The following is a 13,529-nucleotide window of genomic DNA, read 5'->3' as shown; positions in this document are numbered from 1 at the left end:
TATTTTTTTTTAAGATGCAGTAGCTCCAGAAACCTGCTTCTTTTATTGCCTACCAGGCTCCTTTCTCATAATTATTTGGATTTCCAGAAATACCCCATGCTGTAATGGTAATTACTGCATGCAGTATTTCCGGTTGGAAATCGGCCTCCCTCTCAATTAGGCCTTCCATCTTCTGACGCTCTATTGGGCAGCTGCTAGACCTGCTCTTCTAGACGCATAGAGGAAGCTGCATTGCTGCATAGATGAAGCTGTCAATGCTCTTGGACGTTCCCAATGGTAATGCAGGAGCCAGGGTGTGGCACGGAGCAGGAACTGTGGTATAAGAGATTGGAATCATCTCTGGTACCAACTCAGATAGCCAGTGGTTACCGATGCTCAACCGATTGCCGCAAAGGTACAGACCCCTCTGACAGGGCAACCCACCAGGGGTGGACTGGCCTATAGTGAACTCTGGAGATTTCCCGTTAGGCCTCTGCACCCTGGGTCTCTTTTGTGTAGTATTTCCAATGTTCCCATAGGAAAAGGGTTGAGATTGCCGAAAATGTGTAATATGGGGCCACTTTGAAAATTATTTCCAGGGCCTCTTTTGGTTCCCAGTCCACCCCTGCTTACATGCTCTGGACAAAGCACCACCTTTTAAGGGGCTTCTTTGTTGACCCGCCCACGTCATCTGGGGTCTATCAGACATTTGAAGAGGCACGCTCACTGCTCACTCTGCACACTGCTCACTCTGCAGCGGTAAAGAGCATTGTGACATTCCACCATTGATTTCAAACTATCATCCACGGTTACCGAACAACCTTCAGCAATGAATGTTGCAATCCTTATTCCTAAAAAAAATGTTACAAATATAGAAACATACAACATGCAATATCCGCTATCCACTTTCAGTTTTGTTACAAATATAGACACATGCGATATGCAATATCCACAATTTACTCACCTCAGCGGAAAAACGGAGCCATTATCTGGCTATTGATTGGCAACAATATATTCCCTTTCTACCAGAACACAAGATATTGCATTGATTGACTTGATATCTGCTTTCAGAGTGTGGCCAGCAGATACATTTATCATATTCAGCGCAGTAGTGGAGTTGTTACCAAATGTGCAGTGTTGCAAGCAATGTTCTCATATAGTCTCTATATTTATTGAATCTTTTGAAGCGGGAACATGGCAACAGAATGCAAAGGAGCACTGTACAATAATAACATATACAATCAAAAAGGTATACTCAGAAGCTCATACTAAAACATTTAAATTAATATCAAAAAGAAAAAAGAAAAATGTAAAAAGACAAGCATGCAAAAGTACGACACAATATCAAGGCACCATATAAACCAAAGCATTCTCTAAAGACAATATTCCATAAACAAGATTTAAACTTTATGCTATGAAAGCTTTGTAGGACTATTGCTTCATTCTGATACTGTGAGTTTGATGATCAGAGTGACCTCTTGGAACAGTGAATATTGATGTCTTTGTATTTATTTAAGGACAGGGTGTCATTGTGAAAATAAATGGCTCCCAAGGAAGGCAATCCCAGAGAGCAGATACAGTCTCAGGGTAAGGTGCCTTTACATAAGAGTATTGTTGGATTGAATGTCGGATACTGGGTGATGAAGAGGTTAGAGTAGAAATATATACCAGGGGAAGAGACTGACAGACATGATAGTATTTTTAACATTGTGAGCCCGCGGCGAGTATTTACATATTTATAAATGACTTAGAGGACCCCTGAAGGCAGAATGCTGTAACGAGGTTAAATGGTAAGTTTGGAGAAGGGCGTGTGGGGTGTTTGAGCGCTCCTTCCATTGCTAACAGATGAGTTTGAGTCATTTTCAAGAGTTGAACTGAAGGGATGCTTTTAATAGCCGGGGGGAGAGCATTCCAATGGAGTGGGCCAAGTGGGGGCAAGGAGCGAAAGGGGAGAGACGCACAGGGTTTAGGAGACTAATCGGTTGTGAGGGGATGAGGAGTGGCGAGTTTGAAAAGAAAAGTACATTACAAGAAAAGCCACCGAGGCTTGAATAGCCTATCGTGAATCGCCGGAAGGCGAAGCCGGCTCGAGCAACTAAGGCACGAGAAGGAAGGCACTTCGCCTGTCCCAGCCTGTCGCTCTTCACACACCATCTAGTGAGCTGGAGCTCACACCGTGCTGCAGGAGCAGCACCACCTTCACCTTGCTCTCACTGCAGGCTATGCTGGCGGAGCACCACCCTGCAGCTGCACTATTATTTTGTGCCCATCCCGTGCATCGAGTGCACATGAATATAAAATCAGCCTTTTCCTGCTAATTATTGATTGAAATATCGCCATCCACGCTCCTTATGGAGCAAGCTGCCACAAGAATCCACGAGGAATCCCTCTCGTCAAAGATGGCCGTCGCCATCATCCACCCGGGAATCCTGCCTCTTGCAGGCTTGCAAGCCCGCCCCATCAGCTGATTGGGCCACCGAGGCTTGAATAGCCTATCGTGAATCGCCGGAAGGCGAAGCCGGCTCGAGCAACTAAGGCACGAGAAGGAAGGCACTTCGCCTGTCCCAGCCTGTCCAGCTCTTCCAGTCGCCCTCGCCCACAAACTCTGCCCGACAACACTCATAGCTTTCACTCCTTTGCCGTGTACTGTCCCTTGTCATCTGCGTGATTTCTCAACTCTGCATGAGGTTCTGAAGTGCGGCCAAATCGCATCGGTGCCCTCAAGAGTAGCCGAGGTCCTGCGCACCCTTCTTCAACTGGTAAGATCGGCTGTTGTTGCATGAGCAAAGCATGTGCCCCTCACTACCAGACGCATCATTCGTTGTTGATACTGCCAGAATATCCCTGCATTCGCCGCTTCCGGATGTTGATACCAGCAACTTCAGAAAAGTAGCATAATTTAACACCAAGTGGCTCCTACCATACCCACCACTGTCCAACCACTTAGGCTTTTTACCCCCATTAACTAACCAGATCCAATAGTCCATACTGGGCACTGCTAGGCCGCTGAGACACTTCCCTCAATACATCAGACAATCAGACATAGTCTGCTTTAACTGTGTTGTGCCTTTTGGTCGATATCGGACCACTTTAACTTTGTTGTGCCTTATGATCGCCACTCTATTGTGCTGTGCCCATGGTCGCCATCAGACCACTTTAACTTTGTTGTGCCTTATGGTCGCCATCAGACCACCTTAACTGTATTGTGCCTTATGGTCGCCTTCGGACCAGTATAACTGTGTTGTGCCTTATGGTCGCCTTCGGACCATTATAATTGTGTTGGGCCTTATGGTCGCCATCAGACCACCTTAACTGTATTGTGCCTTATGGTCGCCTTCGGACCAGTATAACTGTGTTGTGCCTTATGGTCGCCTTCGGACCATTATAATTGTGTTGGGCCTTATGGTCGCCATCAGACCACCTTAACTGTATTGTGCCTTATGGTCGCCATCAGACCACCTTAACTGTATTGTGCCTTATGGTCGCCTTCGGACTATTATAATTGTGTTGTGCCTTATGGTCGTTATCTGACCACTCTAATTGTCTTTACCTAAGGTCACTAATAGACCACTTTTAACTGCGTTGTGCCCTATGCTCGCTATAGTCCACATTGTTTATGCTGATCTGAGCCTGCACTCCTGGTCACTATAAACCTCACTGATCTGAGCTGGTCACCAACAGTTCACATTGATTGTACTGTGGCTCATAGCTACTTGCCAGCTACCTCCCGAACCACCATCTGAACTATGCCACCCTGGCTAGCTCTCATCATGTTCCCTTTCTGTATCATGCCCGACTGCACACCCTGCAGCAGAAATGGCTTTGTCCCATTCAATAATGGTTTAGCAAAGCTTGCCTGCCCTAGACACCACCCCATTCCCTGCCCCACTTCCTTCCTACCCTCCCTACCTCCTTTCTCACTCAATGCTTCATCGGACCATAGCACTAAAGCTAGTGCCACCTCAGGTTACACTCCACCTAACCGCACCACCGGTGATCACGCAGACAACATCAACACCAACGATCCCTCGCCACTATGCTCACCTAGTGTCCCATCCCCAAGCCAACAGAGCAAACCTTGTCCCACCACAGTCAGGAATCTAAGACTTGCAACCAGATGTCACCATTGGTCCTACCACCGGAACACAGTCATTAGGTTCAACCCCTTCAACTCTACCCAGACCATAGATGTCCCATCAGAGGCAGAGGCCCCTCCAGCCAACATTCCCAAGCCCCTAGCTAATCTCAAAGGGGCGCTCATTAACGCCCGCTCAGTCCCTGCTCATGCGCTAGACATCGCTGACTTAATTGTGACTGAAAACCTGGACTTTCTGGCCATCACAGAAACCTGGTTACATGCAGCGTCTGGCCCCGCCCTATCCCTTGCCATACCAGATAACTACTCTATCATTAGATGCGATAGGGACTACAATCAAACCAAAGGAGGTGGTTTAGCATTTATATTTAAGAGCTCTCTCAATCTAAGAGTTGCTAACAATCACCTGCTGCCATCTGCTGAACTACTCTCAATTAAACTCCCAATCTCACCCAATCATACCGCCCTTGTGCACCTCATCTATCGGCCACCTGGTCCCACGTCCACATTCATAGAAGACATCTCTTCCATCCTAGCCTCTAGCACCAAGCCTAAATCCCAAATTATCCTACTTGGAGACCTTAACCTAGGATATCTGGACACAAACGACACTAAAGCTTGTGACCTTGCCAACGTTCTATCCGACTTCGGCCTAACCCAGCATGTCAATGTACCCACCCATATCAAAGGCCGCACATTAGATTGGGTCTCAGACATGAATTGCGCACTAAACATAACCTCAGTGCTACCATGTGCATGGTCTGACCATCACAAAATAACATTCTCCCTCAATTCTTGCCCACCTGTGCACAAACCTTGTACTGTGCCACCCACACTTACTCGCAACAAGAAGGATATTACAACTGAGAAACTACTCCCACTCATCCTCCCACTATTAAACTCTGTCTCCACAACTTGTGCGGACCCTACCGTCCTTGTGAAACACCTACAATCGTGCTATGTTAAAAGCACTGGACACCATTGCACCTCTTAAACAGCGCAAAGAAAAACCACGCAACCACCTCAACTCCTGGTTCACCCCACACCTACGTGAACTTAGGAAAGACAAGCGTAAAGCCGAGACCCTCTGGAGAAATTCACCCACACCAGCAAATAAAATCAACCTTCTAACCATCACCCTCTCGTATAAAGAAGCCATACTAGCAGCAAAAAAAGAAGTTTACAATAATAGAATCATGCAGGCTCATTCCAATACCAAGGAACTCTTTAAAATTCTTAAGGAATTAGAGTCTCCAGCTGCTCCCCTTGACACTTGCACCCCGGACACCGAATGGTGCGCCAACATCCAAAAAGCTTTACTCAACAAAATCACCACTCTCCAAACCAAAATCAACACAAAAAAAAACTATCTCCTTGACTCAGTAGGTAACTCCCAACCCGCCAATCTCTCCTCCCACAATCACTACCACAAACCTTTCAGTTTCTCTCCCCTAACCATTAAGGAAGTGGAAATTATCATCAAGAAGTTAAAGCCATCTAATTGTCAAGGCGATGCCTGCCCAGCTCCGATCGTACAGGAAGCAGCGCTTGAGCTCGCCCCCTTTATAACCACCCTTATCAATTCCTCCTTTAAATCTGGCATAGTACCAGATAACCTCAAGGATGCTTGGGTAATCCCCCTAATCAAAAAACCTAACCTAGACCCTAACATCCCTACCAACTATAGGCCCATCACCACGGTACCATACCTTCTAAAAATCTTGGACCGGGCGGCATACATCCAAATTCAAAGCTATCTTGACAAGAACAACCTACTAGGACTCAGGCAATCCGGTTTTCGGCCGAGACACGGCACAGAGACTGCTCTAATAGACCTAAAAACACAAATTGAGGACCTGAAAGTCAAGGGCAAACAAGCGCTCCTACTCCTCCTAGATTTATCAGCCGCTTTTGATCTGGTAGATCACCAAATCCTTTGCCAGCACCTTAAAACGGCTGCCCATTTCTCTGATGCAGCCACCTCCTGGATCAGCTCATTCCTTGCAAACAGATCCATGAGAGTCTTCTCATCTCATGCCGCAGCTGACCCAGCACATGTTCCTTGCGGTGTCCCACAAGGCTCATGCGTATCACCCACGCTCTATAATGTCTTTACGAAACCACTCTTTGATATTCTTGACCATCTGGGTGTCACCTATACAAATTATGCGGATGACACCCAGATACTCATCCCTATCACGGGTGACTACGCAACTGACGTCAAAGCTCTCAATGCAGTTTACACCGTCATCCAGGCGTGGATGGCCCACCACGGTCTCTGCCTCAACGACGAGAAGACTGAGCTACTCATCTTAGGCTCCCAATCTAAACTTGCAAAACTTGGCAGCAAATATGATGCATTCAACATTGATGGCAACATTATTAAGGTCTCCAACGTTACTAAAACACTTGGAATCTACTTAGACTCCACCCTCTCGCTCACCAGACAAACTAACTCAGTAGCTTCAGCATCGGCTTACACGTGCAAACTAATCACTGCCTGCCGTCCTTTCCTAACTCTGGACAACTGCCTGATCCTTGCCAGAACCCTTATTTTATCCAAAATTGATTACTGTAATGCCCTGTACCTCGGAACTAATCAAAGAAACATCGACAAACTTCAGGTAACCCAGAATAACGCCATTAGGGCTGCTCTCAACATTCCTAGGCGCACCCACATCTCATCCACGAGACAGAACTTGCGATGGCTCTCTATCCCACAGCGTATTGCCTTCAAAACTCTTATCTTAAGTTACAAAGCACAGAACAACGCAGCACCAGCCTACTTGTCAGAGCGCTTTACACAACACACAGCCCACAGACCACTAAGAGCTGCTCAAGCACATACACTCATTATTCCCTGCTTTAAACTACAGACTGCCAGAGGCTCAAGCTTCCCGGTATTGGCAGCTAAGCTCTGGAACTCACTACCCAATGACCTCAGGAACGTCCCCTCCCTCCAATCCTTCAAACACAGAACAAAACAATGGCTCTATGCGCAAGACGAAGAGCTGACCACCATGTGGTAATCATCCACTGCATGCTCTTCAACCCCTTCCACTGTTGTATTTATTGTGACGACTGTCTATGTATGCTTATTATTATGCAATTTGTAATCTATCTTTCTGTAAACTTATGTAACCCTTCTAAACATGCGCCCTGATGCCTTTGGGCAGGCTGCGCAATATAAATAAATAAATACAAATACAAATACAAAATACAAATACATTGAGATTCAATCAGCAACTAAATGGGGCGTGGGCAAGCAGATGTATGGCTTTATAGACGAGTAGCAGGAAGATAAAGAGAGTACACTTTTGCACACTGAGCCGCCTATCATGATGACAGTAAGTGGCGGCGGGGAGTATTGAAAAGTTGAAAAGAGTGAGTATTGTAAAGTTGAGGTTATTCTTGAAGGGAGAGGAAGAGTAAAGGGGCAGAACAAGAAGTAGGCTCATGCAGTAGCTCAGTTTGCTGTGCACATGAGTGCAGATACGTTTTTTAGTTGAGTGGTGGGTGAGGTGTGCATGGGTTTTTCTAATGTTTACGAGGCTGTGTCTGGCTGTGGTGGCAGTGACCATGATAAACTGATAAAGTTTCAGTTCTCTCTCAAAGAGAACTTGAAGATTGCGAGTCAATGTGTCAAGGGGTGAGGAGTTCGGGGCAGAAAGAGATTAGAGAGAGGTTGAGTTGGACTGGCCTTCATCAAGGCGGGATCCTGTAGGCCCAGGGACTGCGTATCCCCAACTGTGTGAAGAATGTGGAAAAAGGTCCTGCTGGAGCTGACACACATGCGCAGACTTACACCCAATTAACCAGATAAGCAGCTTGTTAAAAAACCCAAATATGCAGATTGCCTTAGTCCTCCTGTGCAGATGCACACGCGCAAAGCTGGACGCTGTAGCCAGCGTGGAAGCATATCAGCAGCAAGAGGGATCATTGGATCTGAGGGCAGCAGACGAGGCCAAGCGGAGGAGATGCAGGGATGTGAGAGGACACAGGGCAAACTGGTGAGAAGCAAGATGGCAGCTGTGGAGCAGAACAGAGCCATCACCTGAAGAACCAATCAGCCTACTTGTGAGGCTGATTGTACCATTTGAACGTTCACATGGTACAGAGTGTGCACCAATGGGAGGTAGGGAGACAGAGTTGGCCTCAGAGGGAGTACAAGAAAAAGGGGAAGGGGTGCCCAAAGGGAGACACAAGGAGAAAGCCAGAGAAAGGCCCTGAGGGCTTTGGACACATGGAGAGGAGATACCCTGCTACAAGGGGAGAAAGGGAAGATTGAATATGCTCACTTAACATGAGGGGAGGCAGGGGAGGTGAAAGCAGCACCCTTGCCACAGTGAGTGGCTCAGGACACTCTCATGATACAGCAGGAGGACATCAAAGTAGAAGCAGCTCACTGAACACAGGGGGGCAGGGTGGGGGCGTGGAAGAGAGGTCATGCAAGAAAAAGGAACAGACCAACAAAGTCAGTGCACTGTTGAAAGCCTGCCAGTTTGGCAGGCTTTCAACAGTGCACTGGCTTTTCTGGTCTTTTCCTTTGCCAGATGGTGGAGTGGTCTGACAAACTTAAAGAACATCCAATGGTGTAAAGAGGCTAATCGTTAAACAAACCAGCGTAAAACTTTCTGGGAACTGGAGTAAGGAAAGTGAAGAAGTCCCACTATCAACCTGAAGGTTTGTGATGTCTCAGTGGCAAGAGAGCAGTATACAATAATATCTGCCTTACAAGGATCCAGAGAAAGGAGGGTGTATATCTTCAAAAAAAGGAACACCGAACATATCGAAAGGCCTAAGCCTGAAAAGAGGACTGACATGCTGGTGGCTGGGGATGCCTCTGCGGAATGTGAGCCTAGCTGGTCCTGATGGCAGAGTTATGTGAAAGATCAGAGAGTCTGGAGGATAGGATGTGAAGTCAGACGCAGAGGCCAGTCCCCGTGAAGAGCAGCGAGGAAGCTGCAGCAGCCAAGCATTGTAAATCTAGCTCAAGAGGGCATCTGTAGAAAAAACACTGGGCAAAAGCAGAGAGGGGAGGGGGAGGAGGAGCCAGGCTGTGAATAACCCAAGGAACTTGTGTTTTTTACAGCATAGGAATAGACTTATTAAATTGGCAATGCTTTGTGGATTTCCGTTTGGGACTTTGTATCTAGAGTAGGGAAGTTGTCGCACTGTGAACTTGTTAAGTGTATGTTTTGGGACGTTGTGTTGGCCATCATTTTGGACTATTGTTGAATAGGGTGTTGCATTGGAAATATTGTTTTTTCGGGAATAGGGACTGTCCTCACATTATATATCCAGGTAAGGCCATCACCTTTTTTTGTCCAGACACTAGCCAATTGGGTGTTAGAACTTTAGTTCTAGTTTGGCCCCTAGGAGTTGCTAGGCATTTATCCCACCGCCCCTATTTTAAAAATAAAGATTGTTGAACCATCTTTTTGTGGTCTGGTGTGTTGCACTAGTCATCCTACCACACAAGGCTAAACAAAACCTGTCCTTGTCCATGTAGCTCTTTAGCGAACAGGTGGAGGAATATATCTGGATAGGGTTTTAATGGGTGCACAAGGGAATGAAAGGATAATGAGGGAGCTCTCTGATTCCAACATAGCCTCTCAATGGCACAAAGACCAGGCACAATGATGGTCCAAATGCAGGGAGCCTCTTCAGCTGAACTCCAACTCCACCAGGGAGTGGGCAGAGGTTGTTGGTGCTGGTAGCAGACAGTTGGGGTACAATGGGAAGCTCATTGGTTCACAGGGAAATGCTAGTAAAATAAATGGATCTGCAGGCTTGCAATCACATGGGAAGGATGAGCCAATGAGGGAGCTGCATGATTCCAAAATGGCCACTGAGTGGGACAGAGGTCTGGAACAATAGTGGTCCAAATGCATGGATGTAATTGTAGTCTGTTTTCATTACATCTTTTTGTTTTTTATCTGAAACACTTGATATAATGTAGAGCTTGTCTGAGTGTGCTCGTGACAATGCAATCCATCATCACACAATAAATACAATTTCAGACTACAGTAATATCCATTGAGAAAGAGTCCTCAAGAGCAACAAAACAATAGCTGGTAACTGCCTGCTGCCAAGTACCTAATACCATCAGCAAGTTTAAATCAGTATTTTGGGGAGCAGAAATGTTTTTGCTCCTGATGGAATACCATCAGGGTGGTGGCTAACCTTAAAGAAGCATGTCAGTTGTTCCAAAATCGCGGTGAAGAAACAGAGAACATTTGATTCTGGGTATCAGCTATTTCAAACCGGGTCTCTCCTAGCGCCACAAGTCAGCACTGTATGAGGCCTGTACCACTTGTAGGATATGCAGGATGGATATGAAATATGATGGGCTGACCCACCACCACTGCCTTTAAAGTTGAGAAATCCAATCTTGAAAAAGATACTGGACTTGAGTTGGAGCCAATATTTGAAAACCAGAATAACTCTTTGTACAATTACGGCACATTTTGAGATGGTGATATCACCATCTCAGAATGCACTGTAATTTAACCAAGAGTACTTGAAAAAAGCCGATATTCCCAGTAAATGCATGTTCACTCTGGAAAAGATGAGCACGTTAGGGCTTGCTCATTGTTACATTAAGCATAGATATAGTAAAAAGACTTCCTTTCACATAGGTGAATGGACAACTTTGTACTATGTCTATGATTTATAGAAGAAATTGCATATTCTTACAAGAGCAAATCCTGACATGTTGGAGCAAAGGCATTCCAGGCATGTACATACTAGGAAGATTGCTTGCATGTTGGGGCAAAGCAATCCCAGGTGTGTCCTTAAAGGTGCACAAACCGGCATTTTGGGAGAAATCCATCACAGGGGCAAATGATAGAGTTTTAGGGCACCGTCATCATGGGCCCGTCCTTCTTGGACAAATGCTGGCCTTTTGTGAAAAATCCATCACATGTGTGTTCTTAAAAGGCCGAATGCTGGAATCGTGCGGCAAAAACATCATGGGTCTGTGTTTCCAGGGTCAAACACTGGTATTTTGGAGCAAAGCCATCAACGGTGCGTTGTTAAAAGGGAAAATGCTGGCACTGTTTGGATAAAGCCATCACAGTTCTGTGAGGAAAATGCTAACAGTATTTGCGAAAAGCCATCTGAGTTGTGTCCTTACAGGGTCAAATACTGGTGATATTTGGGCAACGCCATCAGAGCTGTGTCCCTACAGGGGCAAATGTTGGCACTCATTCGGCAAAGCCATCGCAGTTGTGTGGGGCAAAATTCTGGCAACATATGGTCAAAGACATCATGAGTGTCTTCTTGCGGTGGGAATGCTTAAATTATATTTTTCTGTCTTTACTGTACATCTACAAAATATTTCAACTAACATCCGGTCGCCCATTTGTTTTTTGTACACCTGCTGCATGCTTGTACCTGTGCAGAATTCCCTGTTTGAGCCTGCCCTCATTTGTTCATGCTGACACACCTTCCGATGAAAGATGTTGTACCCTGTCAATGACCAACAATAATAAATAGCTAGCAATTAAAAAAAGAAACATATTTATTAATGAAATCTTTTTCCACCTACTAGTGGCATTTCTGCTTTGATTTTGTATCGTGCTTTTTGTGAAGTTCCTTGAAGTCGACTCTTCCTTTAAGACATCGTTTGTGATTATTTGTATGTAATCCATTTCCCATATTTTACCCCCTGTCATGCCAAAAAGAAAGAACAAGGGGGAAAAATAAATCATTTGTGAAAACCCTTGGTGAAACCATGTGTGGTTGATTTTTTAATCGCTTCCCATTACACTTCCTATATCCAGTCCAAAAAGAAAAAAAAAGTTGTTGTGAAACCATTGGTAGAAACCCAGGTGACAACCTAGCCCTCAGTGGGCATCACAAATGTTTTCAATAATAAAGAAAAGAAACATATCCTCTTCAGATTACGAGGATGTGATGGGGTTGGGCTCTACATGATACATCTGGTTGTAATTGAGGCTGACACTTGTTCTGGGAGTTGGATGTGGCAGCCTTGGAGGATGATAAAAGTAGGGAACTGCCAAGTGTTGAACAGGAACAATGAGAGGTGGTGAAAGGGTAGAAGATCAGAACAGTAACTGGCAATTGGGGGAGTTGAGAAGAAGAAGCAAGAGGGTCTGCTCATGCAGGACCAGAAAAGGAGGAGACAATTGAGGGGAAAGAGGTGGAACTTGAGGCGACAGAATGGAGGAGCAGCTAGAGGAGGAACATGAAGAGGCAGTGATGTGGAAGAGGAAGAGGAAAAAAAGAAGGTAATGTGAAGCAGCAGGTGGAACATGATGGAGCGGTGGAATTCAGGAGGCAGGCGCAGAGGATGAGGAGGAACATGAGGAGGCGGTTGAGGTGTGGGAGACGGAATGGCTTCAGCAGCTGAAACAAGAGGTGGATACAGAGCCGGAAATGGACACTGACAGGGGACTGAACGAAGAGGGGGAGGAGGAGGTAGAGGAGGTTGGTAGTCAGAGGTGGGGGGAGAGTTGGAGAAGGAGAAGGCTGGAGGAGCGAGGTAGGCCGATAAAGGGACAAATTAAAGAGTACTGCCACAAACCATTGTAAAACAGTCCCCCTGGGTTCTGCGGTACTTCTCCCTGCCTGAGGGGAGGGTAGCTGCAGGAGAATGCACTGTTGTGTGCAAACTGCAAGAAGAGAGCGTTGCTCGGTAAGAAGACAGATCATTATGTGTAGGGCACTACCACAATGAGTAAGTGAATAAGGCAGATGCTTGAAGCGAAGCTTAGAATCAAGCTGGAAACCACCAGCCCTGCTGCCACAGTACTCTCCTTCACTGGTGCAGAGAAAGCTGCAGATCATTCCCATCCATCACTATAGAAAATGGTGAAATGAGAAAGATGCCCAATCTTAACCAGTGGCACCAGCTACCACCATGAAGCCTGTGTTACCTCCTTTGCCTTCCCAACCTCTATGGAGGACAGGTTTGCTCTGCTTTCATATGGGAGTAGTAAGTATGATTGCCTTTTCTGGCATGCAGGCACACATTACCTGAATGGATCTGGAGGACAGTGGTATTCAAGATGGTCTGGAGACTCATCTGCATGCCTAACACTCCAATATCTTCCTCTAAACTGATTGAGGGAGATTGATAGTGGGTCTTTGAAAAAATGGGTAGGAAACAGTTGTCATGTGCATGCAAATTGTGAAGCGTTTCACATTTTTGCAAAAACTGGTGCCGCTACCAACCTGCCTACTTCTATGGCTTGCCACTCTCCACCTCACAATTGCCAATGCAATCTCTGTCCCTTGCCCCCCACTTCCACTCATCCCCTCACTTCCACTCTTCCTCCATCAATGGTCCTGCCCCGCCACTAACTTCAAAAACATCACCAACACATTTTCATTCTAGTTGGCCCTCTAAATTGTATTATATACACCTAGAGGGGCTCCCACACATTCCTTGCAAATGCTTGTTTCTCTTGATCCCCCCTCTCTAACT

The sequence above is a fragment of the Ambystoma mexicanum genome, chromosome 7q, assembly GCF_040938575.1.
Source record: "Ambystoma mexicanum isolate Mex_15411 chromosome 7q, UKY_AmexF1_1, whole genome shotgun sequence".
Taxonomy (NCBI): Eukaryota; Metazoa; Chordata; class Amphibia; order Caudata; family Ambystomatidae; genus Ambystoma; species Ambystoma mexicanum.
Note: the sequence above shows the minus strand (reverse complement) of the source record.